Source organism: Nannobrachium achirus, assembly GCF_963921795.1.
Source record: "Nannobrachium achirus genome assembly, chromosome: 3".
NCBI classification, from domain to species: Eukaryota; Metazoa; Chordata; class Actinopteri; order Myctophiformes; family Myctophidae; genus Nannobrachium; species Nannobrachium achirus.
Genome location: NC_137812.1, coordinates 23426279 through 23445720, shown reverse-complemented (window position 1 = coordinate 23445720; position 19442 = coordinate 23426279). Strand labels below are relative to the sequence as shown.

At 41.4% G+C, this 19442-nt stretch overlaps 1 protein-coding gene across 1 annotated transcript in view; it reads right to left on the bottom strand.

Annotated features, from left to right (window-relative positions):
- The window catches only part of LOC308281527 (extracellular calcium-sensing receptor-like), a gene marked incomplete at both ends in the record, with an annotated part of 71569 nt that overhangs the window by 36416 nt on the left and 15711 nt on the right, over positions 1–19442 (bottom strand). The gene's annotated exons all lie outside the window — the stretch shown is intronic.

Sequence of the window (19442 nt, the reverse complement as noted above, 5' to 3'; positions counted from 1 at the left end):
ACCTCAAAAGGTCATGGTCAAGGTCATTTTGCTATTCCGAAGACCGTGGGCCATAACTTGGCCATTGTTAGGAGTAAAAACAGGTGCAGTAGGTCTAAATCAACTAATGCTGACATGTATAATTCATTTCTGACATTGTTTTGACCATTAAGGATCATCTTGTCTTTGAAATATCAATGTCAATGCCATTTTTCAAAAACGACTTGCACTTTTATAGTATTTTGTGTAAGTTTGTTACTATTTTATAGTAAGTTTGTTTTGTTTATAACAAAAGACATACTAGTGAGAAATACAACAAGTAAGCATCCACATTTAACTTTAAATTGGGGTTTAAAATGGGTGTTTAAATGAGCAAATAAGACTATTTACGAATAAAAGCACACACAAAATCACACACAATTAAATAACAATTTCCCTCAAAGTGCACCATATTGGGATTGTGTGCATGCAAGTTAGTATGAGGTGTTTTTACAGGATTGATTTGGCATTGTTCCATGGCAAAATATGATGCACAGAACTCCATCAGTGTCGAGTGTCTTGCTTCAGACATGGCAGGAGTGTACTAAAGTCAAAGTGCTCCTTCCATCCATCAGAGCTTGACATTGACTTTTTGAGGCAGTTGTCCTTTGGACAAGTATATTTCCCATTCACTTGTCCGGAGACAAAAGTCACTTGTCCGGATAAAAATTTCATACATTGAAATAATAACAAAAGGACGGCTAATGACCCCCCTTGCTCCCTCCACTCCATAGTATGGGCACTTGTCCCGGACAACAGGACAAGCCTTTATGTCATGCCCTGTTCCATGTTCCATTGGTTCTAGTCTTTCCTCAGGTTCCTTGGCTGTTCAAGCAGGTGGCAAGAAATGCGCTAGAAAGGTGCCTTGTTGGTCTCAGCAGTTGTACTTCTCTGCTACCAATACTGTGTCTTGTTCTGTCAAGGTCTTTGCCTCTCCAAAGTTTGTTAGACATTGTACTCGGTCAGAAGCCATAACTACATGTTTAATCCTCACCTGGCCCATGCAGTCATCTCCTGTCTCCAAGGCATATGTGCCTTGATCACTGTCTTGGCTAGTGGTGCTCCAAGATGAGACTGCTTGATGCAGTGCAAGTGAGTCTCACCAGTGCCATACTGCTGCCAGATCTCCTTCATCCCCAGTGCTTGGAAATATGGGGTGTAGTATAGCAGTAATTTGAAGGAGACAACAACTCTCTGGGGTCCGCTCATAGTTCCGACATCCCATTATTCTGACCATTAGGTTAGTGAAGGTTAGGGATAGGCTTAGTTATAATGGAGGCTGTACATGCACCAGGTGTCAGCCTCCTTAATCCTATTCAAGATGTCTGGGATCTCTTCTCCACTAGCGACATCATCAACAGAGACAACAGAGCTGATAATGGTAAATGGACTGCATTTACAGTATATAGCGCTCTTCTCCAAAGCGCTGTACAATGTATTTCACATTCACCCATTAACACACACATTCACACATACATTCACACCAAGAAACCATGCAAGGTGCTCATCGGGAGCAGTTAGGGGTTCAGTGTCTTGCTTAAGCACACTTCGACAAATAAGCAGGAGGAGACATAAATCGACCCTGGAACCTTCAGATTCCAAGGCAGCCGTTCTACCTACATCGCCACAAGCTTGAATGGCCACCATATTCCGAACACACAGCTGGAGAGCTGTTTGTTCACCTCAGACACCCAGAATGTGTAAAGTTGATGAGGGATGGGTGCGTCTATCGACTCTGTTATCTCTGATGATGATGAGTGGCTCCCTGCAAATGGGGCTGGAGGTGAAGAGATCCCAAAGATTGAACTAGATTGAGGAGGCTGTCACCAAGCTGCTGGTACATGTGGAGCCAACTGGCCCTATTATAACTAAACCTACCCATAACCCTAACCTAATGGAGGGAATAATGGGTCGCCAGGATTATGAGTGGACCCCAGAGAGTTGTCGTAGTGATACTTCCAAGCACTGGGGATTAAGTAGATCTGGTAGCAGTATGGCACTAGGTGTGCAGCGGCACATGCTTCTACAGCATCAAGCAGTCTCTCATCTTGGAGCACCACTAGCCAAGACAGTGATCAGGGGACATATGCCTTGGAAACTGGAGATGACTGCATGGTCCAGGTGGGGACTAAGCATGCAGCTATGGCTTCTGACCGAATACAATATCTAACAAACTTTGGAGAGGCAAAGACCTTGACAGAACAAGACAGCATTGGTAGCAGAGAAGTACAACTGCTGCCTGAGACCAACAAGGCACCTTTCTAGTGCATGTCTTGCCACCTGCTTGCAACAGCCAAGGAACCTGAGGAAAGACTAGAACCAATGGAACATGGACGGATGCAAGGAACACTTCGACTCTCGAGGATATGGCTGCCTTGCTGAATACATCCTGTAAAAACACATCATACTAACTTGGATGCACACAATCCCAATATGGTGCACTTTGGAAATTGTTATTTAATTTTGTGTGTGCTTTTGTTGTGTGATTTTATTTGTCACTTTTATTCGTAAATAGTCTTATTTGCTCATTTAAACACCCATTTAAAACCCCCCTTTAAAGTTAAATGTGGATGTTTACTTGTTGTATTTCCCACTAGTATGTCTTTTGTTATAAACAAAACAAACTTACTATAAAATAGTAACAAACTTACAAAAAATACTATAAAAGTGCAAGTAATGAACAAAATCGTTTTTAGAAAATGGCATTGACATTGATATTTCAAAGACAAGATGATCCTTAATGGTCAAAACAATGTCAGAAATGAATTATACATGTCAGCATTAGTTGATTTAGACCTACTGCACCTGTTTTTACTCCTAACAATGGCCAAGTTATGGCCCACGGTCTTCGGAATAGCAAAATGACCTTGACCATGACCTTTTGAGGTCCAAATCGCCCAAAATGGTCAAAACAATATCAGAAATGAATTCCCCACACCACAATTAGTCCAAATAGAGGTATTACATGTGCATATACACCCAGCAACAGAAAAGTTGGATTTTCATCATAGCCGATGGCAGCCATATTTGATTTGGCCATTGCGCCATTCCTGGCACTATGGCGGACGAGCACCTCTGTGATTTTTCATGTCTAGGGACCCACTGACTCAGTTCAGGTGAGAAACTCCCCTAACACCAAATTGCGAACAGGACTTTAAGCCAGATACTGGATCAATTCAAGATCAGGCGGGTAAGCGCACATCATGACACAGGATCATGAGAACACAGAGTTCCCTAAAGGTTTAATGCTAAATTGTTTTCTATAACTGTATTTGTGTGATTTCTTTGTGTGATCTGTTGCTTATTTATTTCCAATACATTGATTGTTGTTTTTTATTAGTGGCCAAGGCCACGAAGTGGCAAATGGCCACTCATTGATATTGGACTTTCTCATTAGTGGCCAAGGCCACGAAGTGGCAATGCCTTGGCCACTCATTGTTATTGGACTTCAGCACTATTATTATTATTATTATTATTATTCTTCCGCCACTTTTGCTCTAGCGGCTAGACCGTGCAGTCGCTTTTTACGAAACTCGGCAGTATGGCAGAGGACTATGCCAAACGGCTAAAACGCGAAGCTCGCAACAATCGGCCAAAGGGTGGCGCTGTAGGAAGCCTTCGAAAGTGCAAACTTTGAACTGGTGTAGCTCTTGCCCTGTTTCAGGTACAGCAATGAAACCTGTATACACTTATGCGTCTCCTCATGCCGAACATCTTTTACGCTCTGACTTTTGACCTCTGACCTTTACCTCTCCCACAATTTTGAATTATATGAAAAACAGTCAAAATCTATCTCCTCCTGGGATTTTCGCGTAACGTGCGCAAAACTTTTTTTACATGAACTTTGGACCAACACGGTCATCGCACAGCGGCCGGATTTTCTTTAAAGCGAAACATTATTTTTTAATAATTAACCGTATAATGCAGTTTCATGCAAATTATTCTTCTGCCTCTAAATCATACATGCAAAGTGACACGTTCATGGCAGTATGGCAGAGGACTATGCCAAACGGCTAAAACGCGAAGCTCGCAACAATCGGCCAAAGGGTGGCGCTGTAGGAAGCCTTCGAAAGTGCAAACTTTGAACTGGTGTAGCTCATGCCCTGTTTCAGGTACAGCAATGAAACCTGTATACACGTATGCGTCTCCTCATGCCGAACAACTTTTACGCTCTGACTTTTGACCTCTGACCTTTACCTCTCCCACAATTTTGAATTATATGAAAAACAGTCAAAATCTATCTCCTCCTGGGATTTTCGCGTAACGTGCGCAAAACTTTTTTTACATGAACTTTGGACCAACACGGTCATCGCACAGCGGCCGGATTTTCTTTAAAGCGAAACATTATTTTTTAATAATTCACTCAATGTTGCAGTTTTATGCAAATTATTCTTCTGCCTCTAAATCATACATGCAAAGTGACACGTTCATGGCATTTGGCAAATATGTCGAGGGTTAGTCCAAATATCACTGAAAGCAATCTTACTCCAATTGGCCAAAGGGGGGCGCTATACGAAGCGTTTGAAAACTCAAACTTTAAAGGGGCATAAGTCATGCCTCGTTTTGTTTGAAGACATGCAACTTGCTTACACGCGTGCCTTGACTCAAGCTGAAGACATCTGTGTCTTTGTTAAGTAAGCTCCGCCCTTCGATTTTCCGCCTTTTGGAGCAGTTCGTAAAACACTTAAACCATCTTTTATTCCGGAACTTTCGCGTCACGTGCACAGAACTTTTTTTACATGAACTTTGGACCAATATCTAAAGATCTGTCAGATCGGATTTTTTAAAAATTGAAACATGCTTTTTTAATAATTCTATCAACATTGCAAGTTTTATGCAAATTATTCTTCTGCTTCTAAAACAAACATTTAAAGTAATATTTTCTCACTGTGCAGAGCTGTGCATAGCTCACATGGTAAGGCCTTTGTCTATCATTCCAGAAGTCCCCTGTTCAAGCCTTACCTCATGCATTTAAAATACATTTTACAACATTTTGCCGTGAAAACCCTGGTACTGCAACTGAACATGGCAACCCGACCAAACATGGCAACCTTCTTAAGCAAGGGTATAAATAGTGGTTGAGTTGAGGCCACTCCCCCCCTCTCAGATTGTTTGAAGCCGCATGGTGCTGGTGGTTGCTGCTACTCACTGCTACATTATGCAGCAGCTGCAGGTCTGTACACTGTTCATTATTCCAACAACTATTCCAATTTCTAACAGTTTCATTCATTATACTTACCCATACTATAATTTGTCTTTTAGATTTACCTCACCTGAACATACCTACCTGATCCACTCGATACACTGGCTGTGTATGATGGAGGAACAATGTGTCACTTGGTAAGCTGACCATGTGCTCTGAAATGTTATGTTGTTTTTGGTTTTGGTATCTAAATGTTAAACGATTTCTTTTGGAATGTAATGCTTGTATGTTAGCTGCAACGTTGATTATTGAATTGATGTATTTTGAGTTTAATGCCAATGCCTAGTTGGGGAGATTAATGGAATTATTTTGTTTCAAGCCTGTAGTGCAGCAGATTATTTGAATTTGTTGTTTTTCTATTCATTTGGCCTTTTTCTTTGATCCAGGCCAGGTTTATTGCCTAGAACTGAATCTGAAAGATGGCGAGCCTGCAGAAAGACTGACACAATCCTGTCTGACCTATGGTTATGGGTAGGAAAAAGCAGCCGCAGTGACACTCATTCCTAGTTTGATTTGATTTTGAAGTAATGACTTTGAGTTTCTTTATAAAGTAATGATGTTTGAGTGCATTCATTTATTCGTTTATTGTTTCAAACCATGCAGGGGAAGCTCAGCCTCACACCTGAAGCCCATCTGACAATCAGCTGACAATCAGTACCAGCTCCCAGATTGCTTCATTGAAGCCAAAGAACGGCAGTGTAAGTGGGTTCATTATTCTGAATTGTGTGGAACGGGCAGATTGAACACCTCTTCTCTAACTTGTGGCTCAACTGTAATTATTCTGAAGCTCACCTCATTTCTCTCTCCCTCCCCCACCTAGGCTGGCTGGGTTCCAACACCCCCAATTGGAATCCATAGTCTGCTCTGCCCACAGGACGGCAGCCCCATGTGAGCGTCTAAAGTTCCAAGTTTTGACCCCCAGCCGCCTTCCCCTCAACGTTTTTCAATAAAAACAATTTAAGTTTAGTTAAGTCTGACTCTGCTAGCCACTTACAGAAAATAATGCTGCCAAATATTTTGCAATTGCAAATCCTTTGTGTAAATAAACTGAAATTCATACTATTGCATGACTATTTCTTTATCATGTTTCACAAGCATCTGGGTCTACAATGCCAGGGGTGTAAAAGTAACTGAGTACATTTACTCAAATACTATCCTTAGTATAATTTTGAGGTATTTTATACTTCACTTGTATAGTCTTACTTCTAGGCTACTCCAGTAAATGCTCATGCGTTGCATTGCATTGTGAGCTTGTAGATCTGCTATTTTCAAAAAAATTCAAGTTGATGCCAATACCTTCGTACTTTTATTCAGTATTACTATTTATCTCTATATATTCATGTTATTCCTGGCACCGCCCCTGTTATCCTGTTCATATCCTGAAAAAGGTGGGGGCTGAAAAAGCTGTCCTGAAAAACATCATTTGATTTCCTGTTGTCCTTGCATTAAAGTGTCAGTAGTTGGGTTCTGGGTTGCCATGTCTGCTTATAATAAGCAATTTGTGTCTCGTTAAGATTTTTATTTATCCAGCCCCCACCATGCAGTTGTACAGTGAAACCCAAAATTCAAAAATGGCAAAAATAAACTTTGCCAAAAATCTAAAAATGAAGAACTCGGGAACGGGAACAAAAGGCAAAACTCAAAAAGGCAAAAATAACAAACACTGCACTAGGCTATGGGGCCCTTGCAACTCTCACTGAGATTTGTTCATCTCGCTCTGCAGCTATAGACAGAAAATCACACAAATCAGTACACAGTATCTCTACAGTGATGTGATCATGACGGATTTGTCCGATATCATATTCTATCTAATTGGCTAAAATTGAATTCCAAGGTTTGCAGGATTGCTCCTTTTTGAACAAATTGTCTCAAACGCAGCCTGCTATGTGTGTGAGATTTTGCACACACATTCCCACTAGGCCAAGGAACAGATGCCACCCTTCTCACATTGGCCTGTTATAGAGTCACCAGTGGGCCAAAAAAAACACCTGACCTGTTCGGAAGAACACTGCTTCTAGTTTCTCTTTGATGTCTTCTTTGCTTTCCCTTGATGCTTTTGCCTTGGCCACTTTATCGCTGCTTGCAGCTATATTTATTATTATTATTCCGCCACTTTTGCTCTAGCGGCTAGACCGTGCAGTCGCTTTTTACGAAACTCGGCAGTATGGCAGAGGACTATGCCAAACGGCTAAAACGCGAAGCTCGCAACAATCGGCCAAAGGGTGGCGCTGTAGGAAGCCTTTGAAAAATGCCAACTTTGAACTGGTGTAGCTCATGCCCTGTTTCAGGTACAGCAATGAAACCTGTATACACTTATGCGTCTCCTCATGCCGAACAACTTTTATGCTCTGACTTTTGACCTCTGACCTTTACTTCTCCCACAATTTTGAATTATATGAAAAACAGTCAAAATCTATCTCCTCCTGGGATTTTCGCGTAACGTGCGCGAAACTTTTTTTACATGAACTTTGGACCAATGCGGTCATCGCACAGCGGCCGGATTTCTTTTAAAGCGAAACATTATTTTTTAATAATTCACTCTATATTGCAGTTTTATGCAAATTATTCTTCTGCCTCTAAATCATACTTGCAAAGTGACACGTTCATGGCATTTGGCAAATATGTAGAGGGTTAGTCCAAATATCACTGAAAGCAATCTTACTCTAATTGGCCAAAGGGGGGCGCTATACGAAGCGTTTGAAAACTCAAACTTTAAAGGGGCATAAGTCATGCCTCGTTTCGTTTAAAGACATGCAACTTGACGTGCCTTGACTCAAGCGGAAGCCATCCGTGTCTTTGTTAAGTAAGCTCCGTCCTTAGATTTTCCGCCATTTTGAGCAGTTCGTAAAACGCTTAAACCCGCTTTTATTCCGGATTTTTCGCGTCACGTGCACGGAACTTTTTTTACATGAACTTTGGACCAATATCTAAAGATCTGTCAGATCGATTTTTTTTAAATTGAAACATGCTTTTTTAATAATTCAATCCATATTGCGGTTTTATGCAAATTATTCTTCTGCTTCTAAAACAAACATTTAAAGTAATATTTTCTCACTGTGAAGAGTTGTGCATAGTTCACCTGGTAAGGCCTTTGTCTATCCTTCCAGAGGTCCCCTTGTTCAAGCCTTACCTCATGCATTTAAAATGCATTTCACAAAATGTTGCCGTGAAAACCCTGGTATTGCAACCAAACATGGCAACCCTATTAAGCAAGAGAGTATAAATAACGGTTGAGGTGAGGCCATTTCCTCCTCACTCACATTGTTTGGAAGCCGCATGCTGCTGGATGCTGCTCCCTTCTGCGCCCATCTACTCAGCGGTGAGTTGTGGCTTGGTTGGTTAGTTTTGCTAAAGTGTGTTGAAATGTGTCTGCTAGTTGTTTGGTGATTTAGCAAAAAGGCTAACTTTAACATGGGATTTAACATGGAACACAAGCTCAAACCGATTATTTTATTAGACAAAATGGAGAACAGTACAAGTACAGTCAATACAATAGTAATTGTAACCCAGGGTTCAGATTGTATATTTTCATTTTATTTTTAAATGGAATGTTTTCTTCATTTCCACATGCAATGTTTTGGTCCCGGTCAGGGGCGTCACACCAAATTCTGGGCCCTGGGTACAAGGATTCACAGCGGGCCCCCCATGAATGTTAACTATTGAAAAATAGCAGATATACAAGCTCACAGCGCGGCACCGAGTGCCACGCTGCGAGCTTGTAGATCTGCTATTTTTGAAAAAAATGTGAAAATGTGTGCAAGAAACATATGTTTCCATGTCAGTGATGCTCAAACTTTTTCATGTGAAGGACCCCCAAAATTATATGTATTTAGCCACGGACCCCCATCTCAAAATATTTAGTTCCAGGGACACCCCAGAAGCAAAATTTGAGTTACAAATGTTCGCTTAAAAAAACACATTCAAAGATTTGCACACATTTTCACGACTTTTCAAAAATAGCAGATCTACAAGCTCGCAGCGCGGCACCGACGCGCTGTGAGCTTGTATATCTGCTATTTTTCAATAGCTAAAGTTACTAGGGCCCCTCCAACTTGGGCCCTAGTAACTCAGTCCCACTTTCCTACCCCTTGTGACGCCCCTGGTCCCGGTCCCCAAGTCACACAGCTGCGCAGCAATTGACAATCATCACCACACCCAGTATAAAACCGTCAGTCTGCAGTTTGCTCAGTGAGGTGCACATCACTGGAGCTGCTGCAGATCTGTACTGTTCATTATTTCAACAACTATTCCTATTTCTAATTCAGTTTTAATTCATTCATTATACTTACCCATACAATAATTTGTCTTTTAGATATACCTCACCTACCTGATCCACCTGATCCACTCGATACACTCGTGTGTGTGATAGAGGAACAATGTGACTTGGTAAGCTGACCATGTGCTTTGAAATGTTATGTTGTTTTTGGTTTTTGGGATCTAAATGTAAAACAATTTCTTTTGGAATGTAATGCTTGTATGTAAGCTACTAAATTGACTTTTGAATTGATGTGTTTTGAGTTTAATGACAAGCCTGTAGTTGGGTGGATTAGTAGAATATTTTGTTTCAAGCCTGTAGTGCAGCAGATTATTTGAATTTGTTATTTTTGTATTCATTTGGCCTTTCCTTTGATCCAGGCCAGGTTTTATTACCTAAGAACTGAAACTTAAAGATGGCGAGCCTACAGAATGACTGACCCAATCCTGTTCGATTCCTGCATGATCTCAGTGCAGTCCTGATCTATGGTTATGGGTAGGAAAAAGCAGCAGCAGTGACACTCATACACCACATTCCCCCCAGTTCACAGTTCTCCCAATGCCAAACTCCACTCTGCCCCTGAACATTGAACATTGAACCCTGACAATGACTTGACTGCCAAGAACCTTTGACTTATTTGGGTTTCACATCAACTGAATATCAACTGAATGCTTTTTTTTTTTTTTTTTTATACAATCCCTTGCAATGCAGTTCTGTCTCTCTGGTTTCATTTAATGTTTTTCATCAATTTAATTCCTCCAACCCACACCTACTTCTGCAATAACTGGTCCATTAGCAATGTATACTTTTCATTCACAAAGCATATGCTACATAATGTAGTACAAGTAAGTTAAACACCCTGCCTAAATGGAACATCTCAAATAAGACCTTTTTACTGTATAATATTTGGACACCCAACTGTATTTAATTCATGGGCTTGAATTTTGATTATTCACTTCTGAAGTATTCATGTTTTGAAGTAATGACGTTTTTGTTTCAGAGCTGGCTGGAGAAGGCAACGCCCACCCCTGGGCCAAGTGATGGGCCAATGTACCTGTTCAATCAGCCTAATCTGCTCCACTCACCACTTTCCACTGACTCCTCCATGCTGACAGGGGCTGACGGTAAGAGAATTATACACTCCACAAGTACTTTTAAATGCCATATAGTTAAATGAAATCCTAATGTTGCATATCTGTCATTTCAGGCAATATAGGAGAACATGCACAATGATGGAACGAGCATGCTTAAGGACTGCAAGTACGAATCAAGGGTTGACTAGACTGTTAGACTGTTTTTGACTTTGACCGGAGTTACTTGGCTTTATTGTTTAAAGGAGTAGTTCACCCCCAAAATGACCTTTTCTATTGATTAGTCTTACCATGGAGACTTGAGTTTTGTATTGAAACATTCCAGACAAAAAAAGTATTATAGTACACCCCCATTGATTCCGGACGGGGACCCAAATGCATGTGGGTCCCCATCCGGACCCAATGGGGGTAACTTTATTGAAAGCAAATTGTTTTAGGAATGCAACAAAAAACTAAACATTATTGAACTAAAGTCTCCATGGCCTGAGTTAAGAGTCATTTTGGGGTGAATTACTACTACTAATACTTAATTCCTCATTTGATTATCTACTTCATTCGTACTTACTACCTACTTTACGGAGCAGAGCTCCGCTGCTGCTTGTCCTCCTTTTTCTAAATAAATGTGCCAGTGTGGCTACACTGCTCATTGTTTCTAAGTGTTGGTTTGGTCTCAGCCCCCACAATATATATTAAGTACATTACATGGAACTTTTTTTTGTTTTTAAACATGACTGTCATGCATGTGCATCAGCCAATGGTTAGTGCCTATGCTGAGTGAAAGAATACGATCACATAATGTCAAATACTCAGGTTACATTTACTCAGATTACTTTTAGTAGCCTCCAAAATATGGAAAATCGATAAAATACTGTGGCAATGGCTATTGAATCATTGTTTAATCGAAGGCACTCAGCCTACATGGAACCTTCTTTTTTTAACAAACATGATGGACACCAAATGTGTGGCTGTCTAGCGGTTAGAGCATATGCCTTTTATGCAGAAGGTTGGTGGATCAAATCCTGCCTGTTGATATAAGCATAAAACAATGACATTTGTTAGACCTGTACAAATGCCCCTCCTTGATGCATATTTTTTATATCCGCCATTACTAAAGGTATTTTGCATCATAACTCCTGAACCAAGCATTATAATACAAACTATGTGATGTCTACACCTACTGTATGTTCTGATGTCCAAGGATTACAATGATATCATGTACCAGCTCAGTGGCCTGTTGGATTGAGTGTCTGCCCATGAGACAGGGAGATCGGGGTTCAAACCCCAGTCGGGTCATACCAAAGACTCTGAAAAATGGGACCCAGTGCCTCCCTGCTTGGCACTCAGCATCAAGGGTCGGATTGGGGGTAAGTCCCTGCAACACGCTAGCGTCATGTCAAGGGGGTGTACTTGTACATCAAGCTGCCTCACGCTGCAGGAGACAATAATAATAATCTTTATTGTCCCTGAGGGGAAATTTGTCTTCAGTCTGTTCAACACAAAACCATTTAACACAAAACATCACTGGACAGATCATCAGGTCCCCACTAGTCACAGAAAACCATCCTAGCGACGGGGGCGCTTGCTTAGCAGATTGTTTAGTGCAGCGATGGCTGAGGGGACAAAACTCCTACTAAACCGGCTCCTGCCCTATGAGCCTCATGGCTCGGCCGAGTCATATGGGCCTCATGGCTCGGCAAGGCTTACTATGTACAGCATCATAAACTATCCAGGTGAATAGTATCACACTATTTTATGTCTGTTGCATATAGGCCTACAGTCTTTTGCATACATGTTGTGTAGAGGCCAATTTGTGCTTTTACCTATAACCACCGATTAGTGTAAAACTTTGTATGCACACTTCCCAGAGGCCAAGGAAAAACCTGTGCCCTACATTTTTCACATCTGCCATTTATAGCGCCACCAGAAGGCCAACTTACAGTATGTAAAACATATTCTTCAATATTACTCCTTCAGATTGTATCCGAAAATCACACAAATCAGTACACAGTATCTCTACAGTGATGTAATCATGACGGATTTGTCAGATATCATATTCTATCTAATTGGCTAACATTGAATTCCAAGGTTTGCAGGATTGCTCCTTTTTGAACAAAATGTCTCAAACGCAGCCTGCTATGTGTGTGAGATTTTGCACACATATTCCCACTAGGCCAAGGAACAGATGCCACCCTTCTCACATTGGCCTGTTGACCCGCCACCAGCGGGTCAATTTTTGCAAAACATACACATGAAGCGTCCGATTGCCGCCCAAGAACATGTGGTACCCTTTTCACTTTGGCCTATTATAGAGTCACCACTAGGCAAAAAAAAACCTACCTGACCTGCCAGAGTCCTGTTCGGAAGAACACTGCTTCTAGTTTTTCTTTGATGTCTTCTTTGCTTTCCCTTGATGCCTTTTTGCTTTCCTGCTTTTTATGCCTTGGCCACTTTATCGCTGCTTGCATCTATTGATGTCATTTAATAATGAGACACAGCTGTATTAATTGTATGTTCTACAAAGCAATTTAACCTATACGTCACTTCCTGAGCTAGCCATTCAGTAACACTGATGATGGCCTAAGGGCCGAAACGCGTCTGTTCCTGTCCTGACTACTGTTGCTGCTGTTCTTCCATTATTAAAAAAGACTCTTAATGAAAATGTGAGTTGCTTCTCTTCACACGTTATACCCAAATTCCGCACCCAAGAGACCCAGAAACACGGCAATTCTACAATGAGTTGAGCAAACCAGTTCTTTGAAGCAATCTGACAAGGAACACTCAAACACAGGGTTTAAAACATAGGGACTAACAGGACACAGGTGAACTCGAATGACATGATTGGCTAAGCCTTAGCCAATTAGGCCTATATTATGGCCAAGGAGTCATTTTAACTGAAAACCTCAAGTCATGTCATATCATAAATGCGTGGCTGGTTCAGACAGGGATCTCCATGGGCATAATGTACTATATACAGTACATGGATCTCCATATATGGGTAACTGGTCTGATATACATCACTGTCCAGATGGCCAAGAATTGGCGCATGTCGCCCTGAGGCGTCTTACTAGTATATATATACAGTATATAGCCAAGAGGCCCTTTGGCTCATGTGAGATGGACACACTGTATTTCTTATCTGGGTATGTTAAAATCCTCATCTCTCACTCTCAGTGTTATTGTTCCTTCTGCTTGTAAAGCAGAATGAATGTGTTTTAATGAATTGTCATATTTATGTGGCTATTTGAGGTATAGCCTACTTTGGTTCAAGCATGTTTACCTATCGTAGTTTAGGTACTGAACTGATCAAATACTCAAATACTTTTTGATTTGATTAGCACAGACCCAGTTCCTTCTGTCCAAACCTTCACACTGATTTACATTCATTGTTAAAAGCCTAGCGGATTATATATAGCCTACTCATACTCACCTGAATGTTTGCTAAAGAGTTTTCGCTTTCAGTGTTTTTGTTACATGTAGCCTATTTTGTTTTTACTGTTACTGCACTAACAGTAGGCTACTACAAAACAAACAAAGTCTACAGTTGGACAAGACAAGTATAACATTGGCTATTGAGTCATTTGCATTATTCCTGGGATTGCATTAGGCTAGCAGTATGCAACCTATTTATTAATTAATACTAGCCTACAACAAACTGCAAACTCCTTTTGCTTGTTGACATAACCACCAGGTTCTTCAAAAAAGAAGTTGCTCAAGAACACATTACACAGACAAGGAGAGAGGGGCGGGTCGCGGGAGGTGTGTGTGACCTTAACATACTGACAGTGTTCCAAATATCATTTGAATGTGCTGGGTACACTGCAGGCAGGTGTGCATTACACTTGTCCATATGCTATAAAGAATGAGAGCCGAATAACAGAAATCCAAGTGTTATACGTCCTTATTTAGCACAGTAACTCTAGTTGCGTGCTGGTGGTGCGGAACAAAAATGGCTGATCTACAAGCTCTAATAAGCACAACATGATGCTATGTGTTGTGAGCTTGTAGATATGCTACTTTCTATGCAGTGCTACACAGCGGGATCCTTAAGTGGATAATCTGGGATGGGACTATAGGCTGCTTCAGTTGTGCCTGTCTCAAATGTCATATACTAGTAATAACAAACGTTATATGCTTAAGTATGTTTTTGTAAATTATGTTTTTGACCAAAAGTCCATTTGGTTCAACTTGTAGCCTCTCAGAGTTAAATTAACACAGGTAAATTGGTGCTGGAGGCGTCAGTGACTGTGTAAATTGTATCTGTTGTAGCCTATATGCCAGCAAATTACAAAAAGCCCCCGTAATGGCATTTGAGTCAACAAACTGTTGGATTATGAACGTCTGACGTCTCATTACTCCGACTACGTGGCTATGTGTGCGGTTATAAGGGTCAGAGATAGGGTTAGTAACGGGGAGTAATGGGTCAGACGGACACTACGTTGGATTAATGAGACGTCGGAACAACAACACACCCCGCAATGGCGATGGAACATTAGCGAGCGGAGAGGTCATGCTCACACTCACAGACAACCTGACAATTACCAACAGCTGCCATTCGCCAGGGATTGAGAGAAACACACGGTCGGTGGCTAAAGATAAACATCGAGAGCTGGTTCTGGTAACATATTTTGGCTAAATATGCTTCAGTTTACAAATGTGTGTACAGAAACACTTCCGCTGCTTTTATTGATTGATATTAATTCATTTCATTGATAAGATGGGCCTACTACAAATCAGCAGGAATCTCTGCTGTAATTTCATTTTCTAATAAATATTAATAAATATTCATACAGTATGAGGCCAGCAATGTATGGTTTTATTTTAAGAACCGCTAAAACATTTCAAACATCCTCTATTAACAAAATGTAAATCGCACACTTGAATCATGTGATGTCCTTTCTCCTTTTACTGTACTATTGTGGAGATTTTGTGATTAATGTACTAGGAGCCAAAGGTCATCTGACAAGCGAACATGACAGATAAGCATAGGACAAAAGTGATGTGAGCATTATTACACTGCATTATAAAACTTAAAAAAGCACAGAAATGAGGTCAACAACAATAGCCTTCCCAAACCTCTGGCTCACCCACCGCCTATTGCAGTTATCTGATAAAACGTTTGGAGCCCGCGCCACTAACTGCATTCCCAGTGACGTGTTGGGCCCCTGATTCAGCCCGGGAAAAGGAATTGGAGAGGCCCTCATTGTGCGTGGCTATTGGCAGTGCGCCAGATTTTTAGGGGGGCTGTTATTCACATGATAGACAAGCCCGTGGGGCCAATGTGATTGCAAGACTTGTCTATGTCCTTGGCCCATTTTGTTTATTTCTTTTCAATGAAAAATATAGTCTATATAAATATGTTCTTTGATGAGTACATAATTGTGTTGGGATGACTTGCTCATTAATATGTTGCAGGATATTTGTGGTACTGTACATGATGGCATCAGATGAGACCAAAACAGCTATGATGGCATCAGATGAGAACAAAACAGCTAGAAGTAACTATACCCCAAACCTAGTTTTTGGACATATGGTGTGGTCAGACAATGAAACAACTAAAGTCAATGGGACCGCAGTGACAAATTGTGCAGGAAAATATCAAAAACAGATCTGTTCAGAAGGATCTATTTGCTACAAAAGCAAAGGAGGGCAGCACTGGACAAGTAAACCCTTGAGAGAAAGTGTTTGAAAGTGTCCAAAAATAACTATAATGCTGTTGTAACACTCCACAATCATAGTCAGTGGAAACCACTTGGGTCCACAATCACCATCAGACCTCCAGCTTATATATCTGCTCACCTCTGATTAAAGTTAGGAGACATTGCATTAAAGTAGTTGTGACACTGGATTCCTTTAAATCCTGCCATGCCCTTTATCATGATCTAATCACTGGTCATGTACCGGTATGTCACGTACAGTACATGACCTTTCTATTTCCATTGTTGCACATATCTTGTATCACAACTAATGCACGGTCTAAGACTTTCTCATCATGATAGAAGATTTCTCATCAATCTATCACCACAGTGGAAAGAAACAACAACTGCTGAAGCTACCGTACCAAAACATAGTTTGGGATTGATAAGGTAGAACTGGTAGAACTTGATCTCCTCCTCACCTCAGCTAACCTCTGACAAGCCAGCAATCTCTACAATAACCATATGACACGCAGCAACTCAACTCTGCACCTAAATGACCCTTTGGCTCATGTAAGGGGGGGGGGAGGGGGGGGGGGGGTGACTGAGTTACTAGGGCCCAAGGTGGAGGAGCCTTAATTATTAGGGCCCGAGCACCACACAGTGGTGTGAGGACCCTATTGTAATTGCAAAAATTATTAGGGCCCGAGCACACACAGTGGTGTGAGGACCCTATTGTAATTGTAAAGATTCTTCTTCTTCTTCTTCCGCCGAATGAATTGCGTTTTTGAGGCGCCAAACGTACTCCAAAAGTTGCGCAACTTTGCATGCACATCACAAGTGGTGAAAAATTACGTATTTAAAAAAAAGATATATAGGGGGCGTGGCCTAATGGCTCAACAGCGCACCCTACAAAATTTCAATGGTGCAGCCCCACTATACGGTTTCACCTACCAGGTGTGTACCGAAAATCGGTACACACCTGTATCATGTCCGGACTCACAAAAAAGTCTCTTGGCGCCACGTCCGAAACCAAACAGGAAGTCAGCCATTTTGACCTCTTTGAGGTGTTTTGGCGCATTTTGGGCCGTTTTCACGTGTCACACTTTAACACACTTCAAATTCGCTCAGCGTACACAAGACACGTTAACGATGAAAAGTTATCAAAATCGCGAGTTTTCATAAAACGGGGTGACTGTGGCGAAGCGTCAAACTTCCTTCGCCAAACAGGAAGTGCCTCCTCTTCTGATTGGTCGATACTTGATTGTTCCTTTTTTTGGCTATTACTCGTCAACCGTTTGTCGTACAGACTTGTGGGTGGTGTCATTTGACTTGTTTCAGAGTCCTTCAGCTTAATAGAGGGTATGCGTGTGACATCATCATCATACCCGGAAGTTATGTGGGAACGCCTACTGAGGCAAAAAACTATTTTTTTGCCTTGACAGCCCATATATCCAAACAGAAAAGTCCTATCTGATTGCATTAAACAACGTTAAACTCACTTTGCCACCCGATTTGCCACTCGATCTGCCATTCACTTTATGCATGTGCATACCCTCTATTGGTTTAACTTAGCCCCGCCCCCTTTTCTGATTGGCATAAACTTTATTTGGCTTTATCTCGTCAAACGTTTGTCGTACATAATTGTGGGTGGTGTCATTTGACTTGTTTCAGAGTCCTTCACCTTAATTGGTTTAACTTAGCCCCGCCCCCTCTTCTGATTGTCCGAAACTTTATTTGGCTTTATCTCATCAAACGTTTGTCGTACATAATTGTGGGTGGTGTCATTTGACTTGTTTCAGAGTTCTTCACCTTAATTGGTTTAACGTAGCCCCGCCCCCTCTTCTGATTGGCCAAAACTTTATTTGGCTATAACTCATCAACCGTTTGTCGTACAAGCTTTTGGGTGGTGTCATTTGACTTGTTTCAGAGTTCTTCACCTTGATTGGTTTAACTTAGCCTTAACCCCTCCTCTGATTGGCCGAAGCTTTATTTGGCTCTAACTCATCAACCGTTTGTCGTACAAACTTGTTGGTGGTGCATTTGACTCGTTTCAGAGTTCTTCACCATAATTGGTTTAACTTAGCCCCGCCCCCTCTTCTTATGTGCATAAACTTAATTTGGCTATAACTCATCAACCGTTTGTCGTACAAAGTTGTGGGTGGTGTCATTTGACTCGTTTCAGAGTTTTTCACCTTAATTGGTTTAACTTAGCCGCGCCCCCTCTTCTGATTGGCCGAAACTTTATTTGGCTATAACTCATCAACCGTTTGTCGTACAAACTTGTGAGTGGTGCCATTTGACTCGTTTCAGAGTTCTTCACCTTAATTGGTTTAACTTCACCCCGCCCCCTCTTCTGATTGGCCAAAACTTTATTTTGCTATAACTCATCAACCGTTTGTCGTACAAGCTTATGGGTGGTGTCATTTGACTTTTTTCAGAGTTCTTCACCTTGATTGGTTTAACTTAGCCCTGCACCCTCTTCTGATTGGCCGAAATTTTATTTAGCTCTAACTCATCAACGGTTTGTCGTACAAACTTGTGGGTGGTGTCATTTGACATGTTTCAGAGTTCTTTACCTTAATTGTTTTAACTTAGCTCCACACCCTCTTCTGATTGGCCGAAACTTAATTTGGCTATAACTCATCAAACGTTTGTCGTACAAACTTGTGGGTGGTGTCATTTGACTCGTTTCAGAGTTCTTCACCTCAATTGGTTTAACTTAGCCCCGCCCCCTTCTGATTGGCCGAAACTTTATTTGGCTATAACTCATCAACCGTTTTTCATACAAACTTGTGGATGGTGTCATTTGACTCGTTTCAGCCCCGCCCCCTCTTCTGATTGGCCAAAACTTTATTTGGCTATAACTCATCAACTGTTTGTCATACAAGCTTTTGGGTGGTGTCATTTGACTTGTTTCAGAGTTCTTCACCTTCATTGGTTTAACTAAGCCTCGCCTCTCTTAATCCCCGCCCCTGTCTTCCTATTGGCTGAGCTTTAAAGAGCTATAACTCCAGTTTGCAGCATGGTACCGTCTCGAAACTTGGCATGAGTACTTGGCCTATAGGGACGAGCTAATAAGCCCCGCCCCCTCTTTCTTCCTATTGGCTGGGCTTTAAACATCCATAACTCCAGTTCCCAACATGTTAATGTTCTCAAACTCGATGGGTGGTCCGACAGACCTAACGGCTAACCGCTCATCGCTACTTCCGCTAATGCTAATGCTAAAAATGATAATGCTA